Source organism: Phyllopteryx taeniolatus, chromosome 7, assembly GCF_024500385.1.
Source record: "Phyllopteryx taeniolatus isolate TA_2022b chromosome 7, UOR_Ptae_1.2, whole genome shotgun sequence".
NCBI lineage: Eukaryota > Metazoa > Chordata > Actinopteri > Syngnathiformes > Syngnathidae > Phyllopteryx > Phyllopteryx taeniolatus.
In genome coordinates, this window is record NC_084508.1 from 21,320,034 (window position 1) to 21,340,387 (window position 20,354).

Consider the following 20,354-nt stretch of genomic DNA (forward strand, 5'->3'; position numbering starts at 1 on the left):
TCACTAGTTTGTCAGATAACATAGCGAACGTTTCAGTTTGTCTTTTTTTCAGTTGGGATCAATTTATTAATAGTTGTACAATCTTCTTCTATTATGAGCAGTTCATTTCTACAAGGTGTGTCAGAAAAGATCCAAAACTCCAGACTACAAACTACAAGTTTGCCTCTTCTAAATAATCCTACTAGAGTCTACTGCATTTTCCCAGCCTTCTGTGGCATGCCTTCATGCAGTCCTGGAAGATTCTTCTGAGATCCACCATAGCGCCGTAATCACGGCCATCTTGATGTTGTGCACGTCCACAAAACAAGGTCCTCTGATGACCCCTTTGAGCTTGGAAAAGAGGGGGGAAAAAATAATATTTATTGAGGCCGGATGCAAGGAAGTTGCTCCAGGATGGCGATGCTCAGGGCACTGTGAGGAGGCGAGTTGTCCTGCCACAACTCTCGCCTCTTCTCGCACACTGAAAAAATAAATCTATCTTTTGTGAGACCAGTCCTGAAACTTTTGGAAAATACCTTGTCAGTGCGCTCAGGGAGAAAAGCACATGCTCGTTGTTTTGCAATTATGTAACATCAGGAGCTGGAGGGTCTTGATAGCATCATCCTTCTCTAAACCACAAGCGCAAGAGGACTGAACGTTCAATGTACTCAGATGAAGAGAGCAAAGAAAGATATTTGCTGGAAGCAGACCGTGCCAAAAATGTGTCCCGCCTGCAAGGGGGAATGCAATAAAAGGTCTTTTGATTGCAGAGATCCTTCCGATGTTGCTACTCCATAATAAAGCAGCAAGACCAAAGGTTTGAGCATGGAAAGTTGCCTCAGGTAATACAAGTCCATAGATAGTGTTGACACATGATTGTGCTTGAACATCCCCATTAGAGCAGGGCCGAAAACTAACATTGAATACCCGTGACCTTCAATCCCTCAGGTGGCATTGCATTAAAAACCGGCATCATTGTGTCAAGGATATTGCCAGGTTGGCTGAGGAACACTTCAAAAAGCCATTGCTAGTTAACCAAGTTCGTCACTACACCTACAAATGCAAGGTGAAACCCTACCATGAAAAGCGAAAACCGTATATCAACAACACCCAGAATCACCGCCGGGTTCTCTGGGCCCGAGCTCATCTGAGATGGACTGAGGAAAAGTGGAAAAGTGTGCTGTGGTCTAATAAGTCCACATTCAAATTGTTTTGGGAAATCATGGACATTGTGTGGCCTTCTGGGCCAAAGAGGAAAAAGACCATCTGGACTGTTATAAGCACAAAGAAAAGCCAGCAACTGTGATAGTATGGGGTTGCTTTAGTGCCCACCTGTGAGTAACTTGCACTTCAATGAAGGCATGATTAATGCTGAAAGGTACATACAGGTTTTGGAGCCAGACATGCTGCCATCCAAGCAACGTCTTTTTTCAGTGATGTCCCTGCTTATTTTAGCAAGACAATGCCAAGACACATTCTGCATATGTTAAACCAACATAGCTTCATAGTGAGAGTGGGAGTACTAGACTGGCCTTCCAGCAGTCCCAACCGCTCACCAGTTGTGGTGCATTATAGAAATGCGACAACGTAGGCCCTGGACTGTTGAGCAACTGAAGTTGTACATCAAGGAAGAATGGAAAATGATTCCACCTACAAAGCTTCAACAATTAGTGTCCTCAGTTTCCAAACACTAATTAAGTGTTGTTAAAAGGAAAGGTGATGTAATACAGTGGTAAACATGTCCCTGTACTAGCTTTTTTGGAATGTGTTGCAGGCATCAAATTCAAATAAGCAAATATTTGCAAAAAAAACAACCAAAAAACCCAATAATTTGATCAGTTTGAGCATTAAATATTCTATATATATTAATAGTCTTTATAGCATATTCAACTCCTGTACCTGTACCTGTACATGTTGAACAGGATTTCCAAATCATTGTATTCTGTTTTCATTTATGTTTTACACAACGTCTCAACTTTATTGGAATTGGGGTTTGTAATTTATTCTAATAAAACAAAATCACTAAACAAATATTTTTGGGGAACTTGCTATGAACATTTTCAACCAGCTGCTTTTGGCTCATTAGAATAGGAGGTAGCACAAAAGTCAAAAGCCTGGGCCAAATGTCTTTCGTGCTTCTTTTCAAACTCCTAGTTGACATCATCTGCATTGAAAGCATGTCTGACTGGCTGTAGAAGGTTTAGCCAGATGGCCGCTCATCTCTGTGAAGCCTCTGAAAGCCTCTTAAGACGAAGACTATGGGCGCCAGGAGACAACGGAGCAATCGTGCCGCCCAACTCTAATCTCTCTGCAATACGCTGCACCCGCCATGGAATTAGCATGTCATCGGCTCGCAGGAGCCAAACACCATCCAGGAAATGCTCAGCGACCTTGCCTGTTGCCATGCCCGCCTCCCTCACCTGGTGGTGAGCCAGCTTGTACTCGTACAATGTGGGGCCATGAGTTACACTTCTGCCCCTGATCACAAAGGGCACATCCCCAACTTTATGACACTAAGTTTTTTTGTTTAAAGATATTGGAGCTGGGAGTCACCCTGAAGAGAGTGTACACACACAGCTTACAGTGTTTCTCTTGGTCAAGTAGCATGATCACTGAGTCATCATCATTCGTTCCAATACACACAAAAAAACAAAACAAAAAAAAACATGAAGATGAAGAATCAACTCACCTTCAAAGCAGTAAGATGATGTGTCCAGATTTAAAGGAAAAATATGCATTTCTGTTTTGGGAGGGGTGGTAATGTCAAATGCAAATGAGCCATTTCTCACACCACTCCATGTTACCATGACGACCAGGGGTGAAGCTATTTTGAGGCCAAAATGTTGAATCTTCCAAGAAAAAGTGTGAAACAACCCACTGTAAAGAGTAGAAGCATTGATTATATTTTCACTGGTGGAGGCAGAACTTCATTGCCAAGCTACCAAGCAAATTATGTATCAATATATGTGGCGGAAACATCGGCAAGCACAAATAAGGCAATGTCACACTTGATAGGCAGGCAAAAACTCCAGAAATATTTGCATACATTCACTTAAAACGTCAGTTTTCCATAACATTTAACGTAACTTTTGGTATTTTTTTTGTTTTTGCGAAACCCCTAAAAAATGAGGGGATTCATCCTAACCAAAAAAATTTGAACAAAGCCTAGTTAATTGTTTCAATATATTAATATTAATTACATGCATGAACATCAAGAATGCAAAAAATTTTACTTGAAGATACAAGGAGAGTTAGTAAAAGTTTTATCATGGCAATCGATTGACCTGGGAATTACAGTACGTTGCCATTATTTCCTATTGAAAAAAGAGGAATCCCAATCACAGGGTATCTCTTCTGACATGATTGTTTAAGTGAAGATTTTTATTTTTTTTGTACACAACTAAAAGAATCCGCTCAATCCAAACCTTTCTGAGCCTCCACAGTGTGTTTATGCGTCCCCGCTCCGAGTTATGGCCGCTTGTGTGCAGCAAATATGCGATAACAAACATGCCAATGGCATTCTTGTAGTGGCCCTTGACCTCCCTTTGACATTCCATACTTGTTTTTGTGTCTCTTCCTTACGAATGAATCATAATTTCCTCAGAGCAACTTCGTATTAAAATGATCTTTAAATCCAAAAATTCCACTGTGGAGGACAAGCCAACGTTGAACTCTAGCCGGGCTGAAGCAAACAATGGGAAATACCTTTCGTATAATTTGATGCAGGTTGATTGTACTGTAGTACTGATTGTTTGAGTCAACGTTGCAACAGCCCCATTTGTTGTCACTGTGGATAAGATGGCCTCATTTGCTGCCTGTACCTAAGGAAAAAATAAGGAAAAAGTACTAAAATATTGTGGACAACTAAGAGTATAATTATTTGATGACTGACATTTTACTCAAGTATAAACAAAAGTGTCTACACATACACTCACGTAAAAATAAAAAGTAAGCCATTTCAAATATATTTACTTTTTAATGAGCAACATTAGACTGCCTAACTGATCATATCAAACTAGAATGGCACTGAGTAGAGCACCAACTGCTTTTTCGCCTTATTTCTTTTCTTTGTCTCTATGCTGTTATGTCTGTGTACCCAACTTTTCATCCTCGTCACAACAACAACATACTGTGCATGCGCATGTGTGTTTGTGCGAGTCGAAGTTTCCATACAGGATGACAAAGGGAGAGTGGTAGTTGTGTGGGTTCAGAGAAAAGCCTTCGTCATTTCCTTCCCGTTTCCTTCATTTTATTCTCTGGGCTCCCGCTGCAGACTGCCCCCTCTTTCCTCCACCTGGAGACACACATACACACTCAGACACGAAATCAAGTGCACTAGCAATATACAGTACAAAACGAAGCACCCAGAAGTTCAAACCAGCAGAAAGAATGTCATGAATATTTAGCCCTGAGCACCCACTAAATTAAAATATTTTAATCATCTTGTCTGGTTCGGTAACTTTTCATACCTGGAGCAGGTGTGTGACTCTAATAACCTCCCAGTTGCACTCGTGGGTTGTGCATGACACAACAATACAACCTTTCAAGTGCAGCAAGTTATGATAAACTGGGCGGGTTAGATGTCTATGCTGAGCCTTCGCTCAAATACTACAACATTAAGACATGGACATACACTATATGATTTCCAGTGAAAATTTCTACATAACCCTACAATGCACTACTTTATAACCTTTACAAGTGAAGTGGTGAACTTAATTTGACGTTTTCTTAACGTTTCCAACTTTTCAGTGTTTCAGTAGTGTTCGCACAACTTGTTCTCTAAGGAGCTGAAAGACAAAATTCAAAACTGCTGTTTGATCCTTGAATGGACTGATACATTTCCTGGTTCAATTGGAATTGGTATTTAAACAGTCCTTTTCATCATGCTGTTCACATTTTAACATCACAAGATCAGACGACACCTAACATCATCAGTATCTCGCTGTTTCAAGGCTTCAAACAGGATGTTGTCACAGGGAAACAGCCAGTGAGCTTAGAGTGTCACATTGTCATCAGTGGGTTTCAACCAATGTATAGAGAGACTGGAAGAGTAACAGAAAGAGATAGAAGTAGACGTCCTTGGGAATTTTCATGGGTCAAACTCCTGTTGTGAATTTTGCCCAGATAAGTGGTAGATTAAAGATTGGATGGATGTATTGATATTTAGTTATTTATTTTGGTTAAATTACACAGATAATTGCTATGTCGCTATAAGTATTATTATGACACTTTTCTTCTTTGCAGTCACTGGTACACTTCTGTGCTGGCATCACACACACACACACACACACACACACACACACACACACACACACACACACAAAAGCAGAAGAACTCACTAAACTTGTGAATTTACAGTAAGTATATTTCAATTATATTTTGTGTGACATTAGAGACCAAGGCGGCACGGTGGAAGACTGGTTAGAGCGTCTGCCTCACAGTTCTGAGGACCGGGGTTCAATCCCCGGCCCCGCCTGTGTGGAGTTTGCATGATCTCCCCGTGCCTGCGTGGGTTTTCTCCGGGCACTCCGGTTTCCTCCCACATCCCAAAAACATGCATTAATTGACAACTCTAAATTGCCCGCTAGGTGTGACTGTGAGTGCGAATGGTTGTTTGTTTGTTTGTATGTGCCCTGCGATTGGCTGGCAACCAGTTCAGGGTGTACCCCGCCTCCTGCCCGATGATAGCTGGGATAGGCTCCAGCACGCCCGCGACCCTAGTGAGGAGAAGCGGCTCAGAAAATGGATGGATGGATTAGCGATCTATTTTTTTGGACACAGGGCCAGTAGATTTTGACCAGGACGTGAATTTACACAAGTTTATGTCAGGTCAATAAAGAGATGGTGTGTATCCATGTGACAAATGGGGTTGCCAGTCACATCATGTACAAGTTAGTGCCTATCGGACGTGGGAACACAGGAATTGCAGTGCACTGGCCTGAACACAAAAGATCAACACGAGGGTCTATAATCCTGTTGTTTATGAAAATGAAATTGACAGATACCATTGTTTGCTCCAATAAGCAAAATGCACTGACCTATCGTGACAGGAATGCTCCCAGTCAGGATACATTAGATTAAATAGGATTGTACTTTGTAGTCGGGTGTGTGAGCGTAAGCATGTGTTGAATACTGGGTGTGAACATTGGGAATGTTTTCACTTTTGCTTTGACGACATAATATGGCACAACCAAAAGAAAAAGAAAAAGCAACATGAAATCAGTAAGGAACACACGTACACAGACATTAAATATGCAGTGTCAATGGACGATAAAAAAAACAGAGACGTTCCATGAAAAACTTTGTAATACAAGATGATAGTGGTCGTAATTTTGAGAAAAACCTGCTGTGTACAAGCTGCACTTCGTAAGAAATAAAAGAGGTTTTAAAATTAAACCAATTACTCCAAAGTGCTTTTTCAACCCTCCTAATATTTAATCCAAGCACTACAGTGCTAATGGGATTAACACTGTCATTTCATTTCAACTGAATTGGTCAAAATATATAAAGGCACGATCAGACACAACATGCTATATTAGCAACACAGGCATTTCTCCATTAGGGGCCAATTTTCTATACCACTTATCTTGTTCAGTGACATTGGAAACTGGAGCCTATTGCAGCTGACTTTGGGCGAGAGGCGGGGTACACCCTGGACTGGTCGGCAGTCAATCGCAGGGCACATATAGATACAATTATTCACACTCATATTGACTCCATCACTGAGTGGGAACCCACGCTGCCTGCATGGAAGTCAGGCAAGTGTACCACTAAACCATCCGTTACTTCGGGGTGAAAATGTTTGTTATATTTAATGCAGAGTAGTTCTTCAATTGCCTATAGGTAAACTTGTCATAAATGTAATTTGCTGTCTGTTTGACTTCCTCTTTGTCAGGTGCACATGAACTCTTCCGAGCAACAAGTTGGCCGGCTAATGCGTGATTTGGAAAAAACAGTCCAAGAAATTCTCATCAAATGGTAATTACAAAACATCAAATGAGAATTAGGAGATCCATCTTAACATGCTTGAGGTTATCTTGGAAAGATACATCAATATTTAGTAATCGACATTACAATCCAATCTTGCTTTTTTCCTTTCGGCTTGTCCCGTTAGGGGTCGCCACAGCGTGTCATCCTTTTCCATGTAAGCCTATCTCCTGCATCCTCCTCTCTAACACCAACTACCCTCATGTCTTCCCTCACGACATCATCAACCTTCTCTTTGGTCTTCCTCTCATTCTCTTGCCTGGCAGCTCCATCATTCTACCAATATACTCACTCTCTCTCCTCTGGACGTGTCCAAACCATCAAAGTCTGCTCTCTCTGACTTTGTCTCCAAAACATCTAACCTTGGCATCCCTCTGATGAGCTCATTTCGAATTTTATCCAACCTGGTCACTCCTAGAGCGAACCTCAACAGCTTCATTTCCGCCACCTCCAGCTCTGCTTCCTGTTGTCTCTTCAGTGCCACTGTCTCGAATCCGTACATCATGGCTGGACTCACCACTGTCTTGTAAACTTTGCCCTTCATTCTAGCAGAGACTCTTCTGTCACATAACACACCTGACACCTTCCTCCACCCGTTACAAACTGCTTGGGCCCATTTCTTCACTGTGTGGCTCATCAACTTTATTCCTCTATAGTTCTCACAGCTCTGCACATCACCCTTGTTCTTAAAAATCGGCACCAGCACACTTTTCCTCCATTCCTCAGGCCTCTTCTCACCCGCTAGAATTCTATTGAACAAGCTGGTCAAAAACTACACAGCCACCTCTCCTAGATGCTTCCACAGGAATGTCATCAGGACCAACCGCCTTTCCATTTTTCATCCTCTTTAATGCCTTTCTAACTTCCCCCTTACTAATCATTGTACTTCCTGGTCCTCTTCTACTCTTCCTTCTCTCTCATTTTCCTCATTCATCAACTCCTCAAAGTATTCTTTCCATCTATCTAGCACACTACTGGCACCAGTCAACATATTTCCATCTCTATCCTTAATCACCCTAACCTGCTGCACATCCTTCCCATCTCTAGCCCTCTGTCTGGCCAACCTGTAGAGATCCTTTTCTCCTTCTTTAGTGACTAGGGTTATAACCAACCAACCTGGCATACATATCATCATATGCCTCTTCTTTGGCCTTTGCCACCATTACCTTTACCCTATGTTGCATCTCAATGTATTCCTTTCGCCTCTCCGCGGTCCTCTCAGTGTCCCACTTCTTCTTAGCTAACCTTCTTCCTCGCATGATTTCCTGTACTGTGATGTTCCACCACCAAGTCTCCTTCTCTCCTTTCCTGCCAGAAGATTCACCAAGTACTTGCCTGCCTGTCTCTCTGATCACCTTGGCTGCAATGCTCCAGTCTTCTGCGAGCTCCTCCTGTCCACGGAGAGCCCGTCTCACCTCTTCCCAAAAAGCCGCACAACACTCTTCCTTTCTCAGCTTGCACCACATGGTTCTCTGCTCTGCCTTTGTCTTCTTAATCTTCCTCTCCACCACCAGAGTCATCTTACACACCACTATGTGTGTCTAGCCACTATGCTGTCTAGCCACACTCTCCCCTACCACTACCTTACAGTCGGTAAGTCCTTCAGATCACATCGTCTGCACAAGATGTAATCCACCTGCGTGCTTCAACCTCTGCTCTTGTAGGTCACCCTATGTTCCTGCCTCTTCTGGAAAAAAGTGTTCACTACAGCCATTTCCATCCTTTTTGCAAAGTCTACCACCATCTGTCCCTCCAAGGTCCTTTCCTGGATGCCGTACATACCCATCACTTCTTCATCACCCCTATTTCCTTCACCAACATGTCCATTACAATCTGCACCAATCATGACTCTCTCTGTCTGGGATGCTCAGAACTACTTTGTCTAGCTCCTTCCAGAATTTCTCTTTCACCTCTAGGTCACATCCTACCTGTGGGGCATAGCCACTAATTACATTATACAAAACACCCTCAATTTCAAGTTTCAGCCTCATCACTCAATCTGATACTCTTTTCACCTCCAAGACATTCTTAGCCAACTCTTCTTTTAAAATAACCCCGACTCCATTTCTCTTCCCATCTACACAATGGTAAAATAATTTAAACCCTGCCCATAAACTTCTAGCCTGACTGCCTTTCCTCCTGGTCTCCTGGACACACAATATATCAACCTTTCTCCTAATCATCATGTCAACCAACTCCCAAGATTTTCCTCTCATAGTCCCAACATTCAAAGTCCCCACATTCAATTCTAGGCTCTGTGCTTTCCTCTTCTCTTTCTGCCGAAGAACCCGCTTTCCACCTCTTCTTTGTCTTAGACCCACAGTAGCTGAATTTCCACCAGCGCCCTGCAGGTTGACGGCACCGGTGGTGGACGTTGTTAAGCAGTACTATTGTTTACCTAGTACAGTATGGTAATATCAGCATTACAGTAATACAAGTACTTTACAGTGTTCTCACACTATGGTTCATCGTGGTTCCTCATTTGCTGACTTGCTACATAGCGTTATTACAATTTGTGTTTTTTTTTTTTACAGTATACTTACTGTAATGTCCTTACATGTGAGAATGGAGAGCCACACTCCCAGATGCACGTTTCAGCCATTTATTGAATGCCAGGAAAACAGTAAAACACATATAAACATGAGCAGAGGAGTTGTTGTTCACCACACAGAGACTGTCAGCCCGACCAGGCATGCATGTACAGACACTACAATATGTACAGTATTTTCTATTCTATTGTATTTTATCCCTGTAATTTTTGGATGTTCAAACACATTTACAATGTGTGTCAACACGTGTTTTAAATGTGTTTGAAGCATGTTGGAGGGTAAAACTATATATATAAAAAGTTGGTCAGGAAAAGTATTATAATTTAGAAATAATATATTTTAGAGGAAACAAGCTGAAGAAAAAGAAAGTTGAAAATGAACTTTTGCATGAAAGGTAAGTTATATTACGAGAACAAGGGCATAATATTACTTTTTTTAGAGAAACATTTCATAATTTTACATGAATGTCAAAATTCATAACAGTAACATTTAGGCTTGTATTATTATCAAATAAAAAAGCATTGTGGTCTTGAAAATTTTCAAAACATTGTGAGATTGACATTTTTCTTGAATCCTCGGTGGATTTACACTCCAGGTTTAAGTGGCAAATTCCAATTTAGTGCCTATACTGTAATATACGACTGGCGCAGAGGAAAAATGAATGCCTGTCTGACTGTGATTGACAGGTATGGTGTGTACCATGCCTCTCTCTAGCTTTCCTGTGACCCTGACCAGATTATGCAGTATAGGAAATGGATGGAATTTTACCATGCTGAAAAGGTTGTATAAATACTTTACACAACAATGAACAATTACCTTAAACCCAAAAGACTATTCTTCTTTTTTTAGTCAGTGTACCATCAAAACGGTCCCCAAAGCTGCAGCAGTTTAGGGGCTTTGCTGCCATGCATATGCACATAAACGTGTTTAGGGAGCAGGCTAGCTTGAAAGAATACGAGCAGGAATGTGCAGGTTTGTTTTGCATGTGTCTTCAGTGAGGCTCATTGTTGTTGTGCAAAGGCTTCCTGTCAACCAGAATAGCAGAAAATCTCTTATCTCTCCGGCTGGATGGGAAACACGGTTTTACAGCATTTGTGTTAGCAAAGCCAGAGCTCAGCGCAATGGAACACACAAAGTTGACTCTGTCCAATATAAAAGCGCCAGTTTATAAATAGTTAACAGATACAGATGTGTATCTGTCTTATCATCGACTTGTGCTTAAGAAAGATCACATTGGCATGAGGGTGAACCCCGTTGGAGGTTTCTTTGTTTTGTCTCTCAACTGTTACTACAAACAACAAGAGTAGAATCCTGACATTCTACTTGAGTGCTCAGCCATTAGAAATGTTGTTTGTCAATGTTGACACAATGTACTGATCATATAATGTACAGGGGGTCCACTGTTTACTGTTTTGGAGTGCTTGGGCAAAACCCAGTCTGCATGGTGAGAACATGCAAACTACACACAGTAAGCTCTGTGCTGAGATTTGAGCCCGAGACCTCTCGACTATGAGGCCCATGTGCTAACGGTTACCCCACTGTGCTGCCCCAAAACAAGGACCATCCATCCATCCATTTTGTTCCACTTATCCGAAGTGTGGGGGCAGTAGCTTTAGCAGGGAAGCCCAGACTTCCCTCTCCCCAGCCACTTCATCCAGCTCTTCCTGGGGGATCCCGAGGCAGACTGAAAAATGTCAATTACTTTATTTCTCATCTGTTGTTGAATCTGAATCATGGCATTTTGTTGCAGCTTTTGAGATCTTTTGGCCAACTTCATTTTGTCAGACAGGTTCTTTTTCAGTGATTTCTTGATTGAACAAGTCTGGAGGTAATCAGGCTAGGTTGTGGTCAGCGAAAATAAACCAAAAAATGTGCTACTGTTAATTCATGATTTAAAAAGGAGGGTCATGACGATTTGACACATGGCTAGGGAGCTTTGAATATTTACAGTTCTTTGATTATCTGAAATATTAAAGTGGGGGGAAAAAAAATAAGAATTTGAGAATACTTTTTCACTGCACTGTACTGTAATATTAGAAGGAAGGGAATCCTCCCGGGCCTGAAATGAGACAATCTGTGTGTGTGTGTGTGTGTGTGTGTTGTTTATGTTTGGCTGAGAAATAGATAATATCCATCCATCCATCCATCCATTTCTTGAGCCGCTTCTCCTCACTAGGGTCGCAGGCGTGCTGGAGCCTGTCCCAGCTGTCATTGGGCAGGAGGCGGGGTACACCCTGAACTGGTTGCCAGCCAATCGCAGTGCAGATACAAACAAACAACCATTCAGACTCACATTCACACCTACGGGCAATTTAGAGCTGTCAATCAACCTACCATGCATGTTTTTGGGATGTGGGAGGAAACCGGAGTGCCCGGAGAAAACCCACGCAGGCACGGGAGAACATGCAAACTCCACACAGGCGGGGCCTCGGATTGAACCCTGGACCTCAGAACTGTGAGGCAGGCGCTCTAACCAGTCTCCCACCGTGACGCTAATAGATAATATATCATATATATAATATATAATAATAATATTATAGATAAAAATAGATACTGAACAGGGTAGACAAATAAGCAAATGTTAACAAAGACACACACACACACACAGGATGTGTGATAGATAAACAGTTGCGAGGTTAGAACAAACTGCTCAGCTGAAATGTTTTTCTTGATGAAATGACCTGCACTTGTTAACCTCCCACATCACCAAATATAACTTCATAACAGCTTTTGCTTCTCTTAATGCTGTTAGCTCATGCTTAATTGGATAATAAGTGGCACATCTGCCTCACAGTTCTGAGGACCGGTGTTAAAATCCCGGCCCCGCCTGTGTGGAGTTGTGAACCTAAGCCAAAATAGCCACATAAGGAAGTGTAGTTACATGGGAGTCTTTACATTCACACTATGTAATCATTATGGAGGCAACAACTTGTCAAATTTGCTTTAGGATCATACTGAGATGTGTCAGATAGTCCTCATATTATTTGGCTACAGGCAGCACAGTAAGGAGTGGCTAGCACATCTGCTTCACAGTTTTGGGGTTTAAACCTTGGCTGTGGCCTTCCTGTGTGGGGTTTGCATTTTCTCCCCATGCTTTTGTGTGTTTTCTCTAAAAAGTCAAAATATTATGGGAATAATGCAATCTAATATAGTAATATATCAAGAAATATTTTTTAATATTACAAGGTAAAATGTCATTATTAGAATAAAGTAGATAAAGTTAATAAAGTAGAACAAAGCCATAATATTGAAATAGTTTTTTAAAAAGCTAAACATGGTAATATTATGATAATAAAGTAATTTAATATAGCAATACATTAAGAAAAGTATTATAATTTAGAAATATGTCATATTATAAAAATGTCATATTATTAGAATAAAGTAGATAAAGTTAATAAAGTAGAACAAAGCCATCCATCCATTTTCAACACCGCTTATCCTGGTTATGGTCACGGGGCGCTGGAGCCGATACCAGCTGACTTCGGGCGAAAGGCGGACTACACCCTGAACTGGTCGCCAGTCAGTCACAGGGCACATAGAGACACAGACAACCATTCGTACACACATTCACACCGTCACTGAGTGGGAACTGAACCCACGCTGCCCGCACCAAAGTCAGGCGAGTGTACCACTACACCATCAGTGACTTAGAACAAAGCCATAATATTGACATAATTTTTTCAAAAACTAAACATGGTAATATTTAATAAAGTTATTTAATATAGCAATATATTAAGAAAAGTATTATAATTTAGAAATAATATATTTTAGAGGAAACAAGCTGAAGAAAAAGAAAGTTGAAAATGAACTTTTGTATGAAAGGTAAGTTATATTACCTTATATTATTATATTATATATTATTATATTAGAGAAACATTTCATAATTTTACATGAATGTCAAAATTCATAACAGTAACATTTAGGCTTGTATTATTATCAAATAAAAAAGCATTGTGGTCTTGAAAAATGTTTTTTTTGGTAGAATTTTTATTTTATTGTCATACTAATTTAACCATTTGAAACTACAATTAATTCGTTTTTTGTTATTTAGTTCTTTTTAAATGTGGCCTCAATACTCCGCTGTCCACTCACAATGATATTGTGGTAAGCGACGCTTTCTGCAATCAACAGGATGCACACTGACTAGAACGAGGGAGTTCCTATTATTGTGAAAGCGCACACAAATTCATAAGCCGTGGCTCGTTGTCCCGCTAACAGCTGGATCACCTCAGTGAAATGCGAGTGAAATGGAATGGATGATTCGCAAACAGGAAATGGATGTGTGTTTTCAGACTTCTTACCACTGACCCGATTGTTCCACTTGAAGGGCTCATACATACATGTGGGGGACAATAGCGCCTCGCTGTAAACAGGAAACAGGACAGAGGTTTGGAGAATGTGTTTGGACTAGGTGTTTGAAAGCTGGCTGTCCTTCCATTGGCCACCTCTATTCACCTTTGTCAGCATGTCTCTATATATTCATCATCTGCGCCTCACATGCTTGCCATTAGCTATCAAGTGTGTATGTGTGTATGTTTGTGTGTGTGTGCAGAGTCGGGTGGTGGTAGTGTTGATGTTCAGCTCACAATCTGCGTGTGTCTTCAAAAGTCAATCAGCTGTTCAATGTGGACGTGCCGGTAATGTCAGATACCGGATATTTTTTTTTTAATATCCGGAGCAATCAGCGTTATGGCCGTAACGAGTCAACGTCCAGTGATTTCAATACAAATATACGGACGTTTCAGAACATTTGACAGCTCTTTTCACACCGAAACATAAACTTCAATGATTTAAAAGTGGTACAATCTGAAAACATCCATCCATCGATTTTCTTTGGTGCTTTTCCTGACGAGGTGTCATGGGTGAGCTGAGTCTATCTCAGCTGATTTTGGGTGAGAGGCGAGGGACACCCTGGATTGGTTGCCAGCCAATCGCAGGGCACATCCTCTAAGTATGGCATGCGGACCTGATATGGCCCACTCTATTCTTTCATCCGGCCCATCGAGCCATCATCAACAGTCCTGTGATATTTGTTGCATTAATTTAGCCTGCAAATGAAAAATTCATTTTCAGTTTTGGTCTCAACATTTATTTATTTCATGAAATAATTGCTTACTTGATTTAGTATAAATAATACAATAAAACAAATTACAGTGGAAGCTCGATATAATGGACCCCGATATAACGGATATCAGATCAAACGGAGCATCATGACCAAACAATGTGGCCAAAAATAGTTTCCAGTTGTCATTTAAACTGGCGTTGACAAAGTCTGTTAGTGCCAGAATTGGCAGCTAAGTGCAATACAGACAGAAAATGGAAAACATGTATTTCTGGGTCACAGATATATAATATGACGAGATCACAACCATAAGACGTACCTCCCATGCCTACGTGGCGGCCATGTTGAATGTGGCACACTCCCAGGCTATGCGTTGACTGGCGGCCATGGAGACGATGGTTTATCGATTGTCTATTGTCGCATAGAGCGCTGTGCAGTGGTGTTAGCTGTAAAAGGAATAAGAAACACAACTCTGGAGACTATCAAGTGACGGTCTATGGCAACTGATTTGGAACTAGGAAGCACATTAATTCCTCGTGGCTCATGAAAGCGAGCCGTCTTGACCTGCCTAAGAGTACGTCAACAATGCCTTCATCAAGCACACCAGCGTGATAAGTTTGGATAACATTTTAAACATTTGTACTGTAGTGGACGTTTCAGGCCACGAAAAAAAGAACAAAAATTATAATTTTGTACTATACTACACGTGTCGCCGTGTTGACGGAAGTAAATATGCCCCCTTGCGTAGGTCTCGTCATGAGGCACTGACAAATTCAAGGATTTTGTGCAACCGGAGCCATAATTTTCTCATATTTATTAGTTCTTAAGCATCTTCTTTTCACCACTGACTGCTTTCTGCCCCTTTGTCTGCCATTGCCTTTACCTGGCATATCTGTTTTGTCGTACAATTTTGATGTTTGTCGCTTTTTAATGACGTACAGCTTGAATGCGCGCCCCGTTAACGTCCACACTGCACTAGCGTCAGATACATATCTAAATTATATCCACATACTTTATGAAAGAGGGCTGGGACGGATATGAAAAAAATCGGAATTGTACTGTTCACATTGACATGAAAAAAAAATCTGATACACATCACATTGGGCATTCGGAATGAACTTTCAGTTTGAATATAGCCTAATTCAAACACTCACTAATTCAAATGCTTATAACTTTTTTGATTCGTTAATTAGTTTTATCCTTACCCTTTTTCAGCTGGATTACATTACATTTTATTGTTTGCACGCACACAACATTGGTAAAATGGCACTTTGGGCATCAGGTGGAAAAGGTGCAGGTGCCTGAATACTCCAAGCACCTCCCACCTCCCACGCCCCGGTTGCTGTATGCTATTAAAATTTCCTCTCCACTTAAGTCCACACATATGTTGTCCTTGATTTGCCATCATTTTACCTGTCTTTCCTAAATTTCGTCCGGCTTCTGACTGGCAAAATATTTTTGCTGAGAGGATTATAGCACGTCTTGCGTTGGCGTGCACTGGATATTCTAAAATGTGTTTTTAAGAGTTCTTTTCCAACATCCTTAATCATTATTTTTGACTCTGAATGGAACTTTGTGATTATTCAACCTTCACAAAATCATAACTCTAATAACATAACATCAGAAACTAGTGTGAGTTTCGCATAGTGCTAAAGGACACTTAACACATCACCCCTCTGACGTGCAATGTCGGCATCCGACCAAATAAAAGAAATAAGAGCTACCGTGAACACCATTTAGTGAGCAACTGTATCTGCTGCTAATTGAAATGTCTGACACATTTGCCACACAATAAACATGGGAGAAAAAGAACAGTGCACGTGTGTGTGACGTTGTGTTTTCCAAGTATGCTTGGCACTAAAATACAATGAGTTTGCAAAAAGAACTTCCCTTTTAGGTGTTTATTAATGATGACCATCATTACATGAATACAAATGCATCAGGTTGTTCATACCAATTCGTTGCTGCCATAAGGTGAAACAAGTTTCCTGTGCTACCGCTCAGTGTAACCCAGGTGAAGGACTGACATTTCCATTTAAAAATTATATTAAGTCATTTTACCAATGAATGCATTTCATTTCTGTTTGTAAAACATCACTGACGTGAACCTTTCATAAGATTTGAAATGTGAAAAAAAATATAAAAAGTAATCTCAGACTTGAGTGAGTAGGAATATTGGGCTGGACTTGTATAACATGAACATGAAAATGAGCAAGCATTCTCCAGTCTATTGGTCTTCGACCAATCTTCAAACAACAAAAGATCAACAAAGCAGCTGGCCTAGACCTTGTGTCCCCATCCTGCCTGAAAGTCTGCGCGGACCAGCTCACTACAGTCTTCACACAGATCTTCAAAAGATCTCTGAAACTGTGTGAGGTACCATTCTGTTTTAAATGGTCCACCATCATCCCAGTTCCCAAGAAACCTGCAATCTCTGACATCTGTGGTCATGAAGTCCTTTGAACGCCTCGTGCTGGAGCATCTCAAGAGCGTTACAGCTCCTGATGACACCCACTAGGCCATGCCCCTTAAAGGCACGCGACCACACCAAATTCAACCCACGAATCCAGTTCTAGTCCTCAATTTCTTTTCATTACATTTTATTATTTTTTATTCTGACTTTATACTACTACCACGACTACTACGTAACTACGAGTAAATTGAGTTATGAGCTTGGTCACGGAACAAATTTAACTCTTAAGTCAAGGTACCTTTGTATGTTAAATGTATATTTTATAGTGTCTTTTTGCTACAGTACTAAAGTACAAATTGCGTGTTCACATACTTGGCCAGTAAAGAATTTGATTCTGAGATTCCCATTCCAAATACTGTATGTATTATAATGTCCTGGCTTTTCCGCAATACATTACACCTTTTAAAGTGAATGCATATTGACTTTATGTATGTACTATGTGTGTGTGTGTGTGTGTGTATATATATATATATATATATATATATATATAGATTTATATATATATATATATATATATAAAACAGAAACCGGCAAACCAGCACATCGATCAAAACAATATCTCTTGCTCGGCATAAGTAAAAATGAGGAAAAATGAGTGGTATGTTCGTTACTTCATCTTAATCTACACTTCAATAGTTACAGTAGCAACAGCCTGCCGTACCCCGCTGAGGCTGATCTGCGTCTGGCTCGTGTAACGCAACCTTCTCTGTCTCTGCTGATTAGCAGGACGACTGCGGAGGTTTTAGTGGAGACGACGCCAAGAATGATCTGCTCTGACTCGACCTGTTCGTCTGGTCTATTTCGAGCTGCCGCCAGTGCAGCAGAGGAAAGGTTTCGGAAGACCTTGCTCCTGGCTCATGTCCTCGCAGGCTCCGGAAGAAACCTTCCAAAAGGTGTTTAAATCAGCCTTTGACGCCAATGTCCTGATCATGAACCCTTCCCTTTGTTTCAAAGGAGGTGGCGCTTTTTGATCAACTTCAACACAAAGAGCTATTGGAGAGACAGGATGTTTGGTCATCTCGTGATGCTGGCACAAGAACTTACACAGCATCTTCGGGCAGTTAATTAATTGTAAGTTGTGACTGATTAATTGCAGACATGCGCTGTAAAACAAGGGCATCATTGAGGAAGAGAATGTTTCTTCTTTACAATCCACACCCAAATTTGTTAACACTGACAACATTCCAGTCCGCCTGCCCTGCCCTTGCCTGTACTCCCATCGTCTGTGTCATTCACTTCAATTATGAGTGGCTGCAAACAAGCTCAGCACAGAGTACTCAGTTCGTGCATGTGCTTCTCTGCTGTTGAGGGAGGAGGTGATCTGTGAGTGTTTGTGTGTGTGTGCGTGTGTGTGTGCAGTTTGCACAGTATTCTTAGCCTCGGGTTTAACCAGAGGACGAGCGGTCAAAGGTAAGCACGGCGGCCAGGACTTAAAGGACCACAGCTCAGCTCTGCTAATAACTTGCAGCAGAGATTTTTAAAATGCACTTTAAACCCAACACTTACTGGACGGGCCTGCTGTCAACCTGTTAAAAGTTTCACAGTGCACTCAAGGGCTTTTTACACTTCAGTTTTGAACTGAAGAACAGATACAAATCTGAAAATGGTGGTTTATCATGTGCGCTCCAAAAAAGCCACACTAAACGGGTTTGTTTATGTGTGCCCTGCGATTGGCTGGCAACCAGTTCAGGGTGTACCCCGCCTCCTGCCCAATGATAGCTGGGATAGGATCAAGCACTCCCGCGACCCTTGTGAGGATAAGCGGCTCAGGAAATGAATGGATGGATGGAGTTCCAGTCAGGCAGAAAGCAGCTTGCATTTGCAATCATCAAAGTCCAACAGACGCATCCATCCATCATGTATACTGCTTATCCTCACTAGGACGGCGGGTGTGCTGGAGCTAATCCCAGCTGACTTCGGGTGAGAGGTGTTGTACACCCTGGACTGGTGGCCAGTCAATTTTAGCAGACGTACAGTATATGTTTAACAAAGAATATATGAGACAAACTGCCAGTGGTGTTCAAAGGTGTTTTGATGCCCGAGAGTTTCCTCGTTGGAAACCAATCGTCAACGCTCTGAATAAATGTATGCCCACCTCCCTCATTTTGACATATTAACATAACATATTAGCCAAAAAATATATATTTTTGGTTAAGGAGCTTCTACACAGTATACAAGGGTGAAAATAAATAAAATAACAAAAACATATTGTCAAAGAACATTTAGGTAATTATCAATGTTGTCATAGGCCCGACATTGGGCGGTGGTCTCATAAATGTTTTTTTTTTTTTTTAAATGCCACGTGCTGTATGTTTCAGATTTCAACTCATGTTTCATTTTTGTATGCTTGTTATAGCCAAAAATATTATGAGTAGACTTAATACATGTTGGTGTCACACCTTATATAAAACTGCGATATGTGCTCGATTGATACAGAAGAAAATCACTTGCTAAAAATGTTAGCATTACATTTCTCTTATGGATAGGTACCAAACTCAAGGCCCGGGAGCCAGATCTGGCCCACCACATCATTTTATGTGGCCTGCAAAGGCAAATCACGTGCGGCAACTTCCATGATTCTTGCTAAAATCTGTACCAAAACTTCAAATTGCCATATGTAATAAACAATAATGTTGAGATTGTGTTTTTTGTTATCAAGCCGCTTTTTACAGGTATTTCAACAATTATCCTTGTCTTCTGATTTCAAAACTAGTTATCCCTCAATTTGTTGTGTATATGTAATAATATGATGAGGCAATTGAACATTTCTGGTTACACAGTCATAACGGTCCACTGAGGGAAATCGTAACTATGTGGCCCATGACAAAAATGAATTTGACACCCCTGTTCTAATGTGAATGTTGGCAAAGTGAGATTACTGACACCACAGAAGGAAAAAAAAAACGCTCATCTTTTATGTTTTTTTCTTGGTGACTGCCAAGACTTTCTGTTGAGTGCAATGAAACGTTTGTGACTTTTCTCTGTGCCAACTCACCCTCAGGGGTGGGTGGTGTATGTAAGGGGGGTGGGGGGGGGGGTGGGGGGGTCTGCAAGCTTTCTGCACAGCAACGCACACCGGTGGTCAGACAATGACAACAGACGGGGTTTGGCAATTATTGCTCAATATTCCTTATCTCATTACACAGCACGCCTCACTCACACACACACACATACGCAAGCAAGCAAGCACGCACGCACGCACGCACGCATGCACACACACATAACCACACACACTGATAGTCACGTTGTATTGTGAAGCCTGACCCAGCAAGTGTGCAATAGTCAAAACTATTCTTATGAATGA

The 20,354-nt window shown here is 41.2% G+C and overlaps 1 protein-coding gene and 2 long non-coding RNA genes across 6 annotated transcripts in view; 1 reads left to right on the top strand and 2 right to left on the bottom strand.

Moving 5' to 3' along the window:
• The window catches only part of lsg1 (large 60S subunit nuclear export GTPase 1), a 26,656-nt gene extending 22,856 nt beyond the window's left edge, over positions 1–3,800 (bottom strand). The window contains exons 1-2 of the mRNA XM_061779810.1: positions 3,685–3,800; positions 2,669–2,856 (exon numbers count right to left, since the gene is read on the bottom strand). The gene's annotated coding sequence lies outside the window, so the exon portion shown is untranslated. The remainder of the gene's footprint in view (positions 1–2,668; positions 2,857–3,684) is intronic.
• LOC133480996 (uncharacterized) overlaps positions 1–19,714 on the top strand; it is a 21,450-nt gene extending 1,736 nt beyond the window's left edge. For 2 of the 3 annotated variants that reach the window (XR_009789418.1, XR_009789419.1), the window contains 2 exons: positions 6,875–6,957; positions 17,774–19,714. This is a non-coding gene — a long non-coding RNA (uncharacterized LOC133480996). The remainder of the gene's footprint in view (positions 1–6,874; positions 6,958–17,773) is intronic. The other variant, XR_009789420.1, reaches the window with a different exon arrangement.
• On the bottom strand, positions 3,936–9,852 carry LOC133480995 (uncharacterized). 2 transcript variants are annotated; one of them, XR_009789417.1, is made up of 2 exons: positions 9,510–9,852; positions 3,936–4,273 (listed from the first exon to the last, which is right to left on the bottom strand). It is a non-coding gene; the product is annotated as an uncharacterized LOC133480995 (long non-coding RNA). The 2 variants fall into 2 exon arrangements; XR_009789416.1 differs by lacking the exon at positions 9,510–9,852 and adding an exon at positions 4,449–4,853.
• Positions 19,715–20,354: the final 640 nt, after the last annotated feature.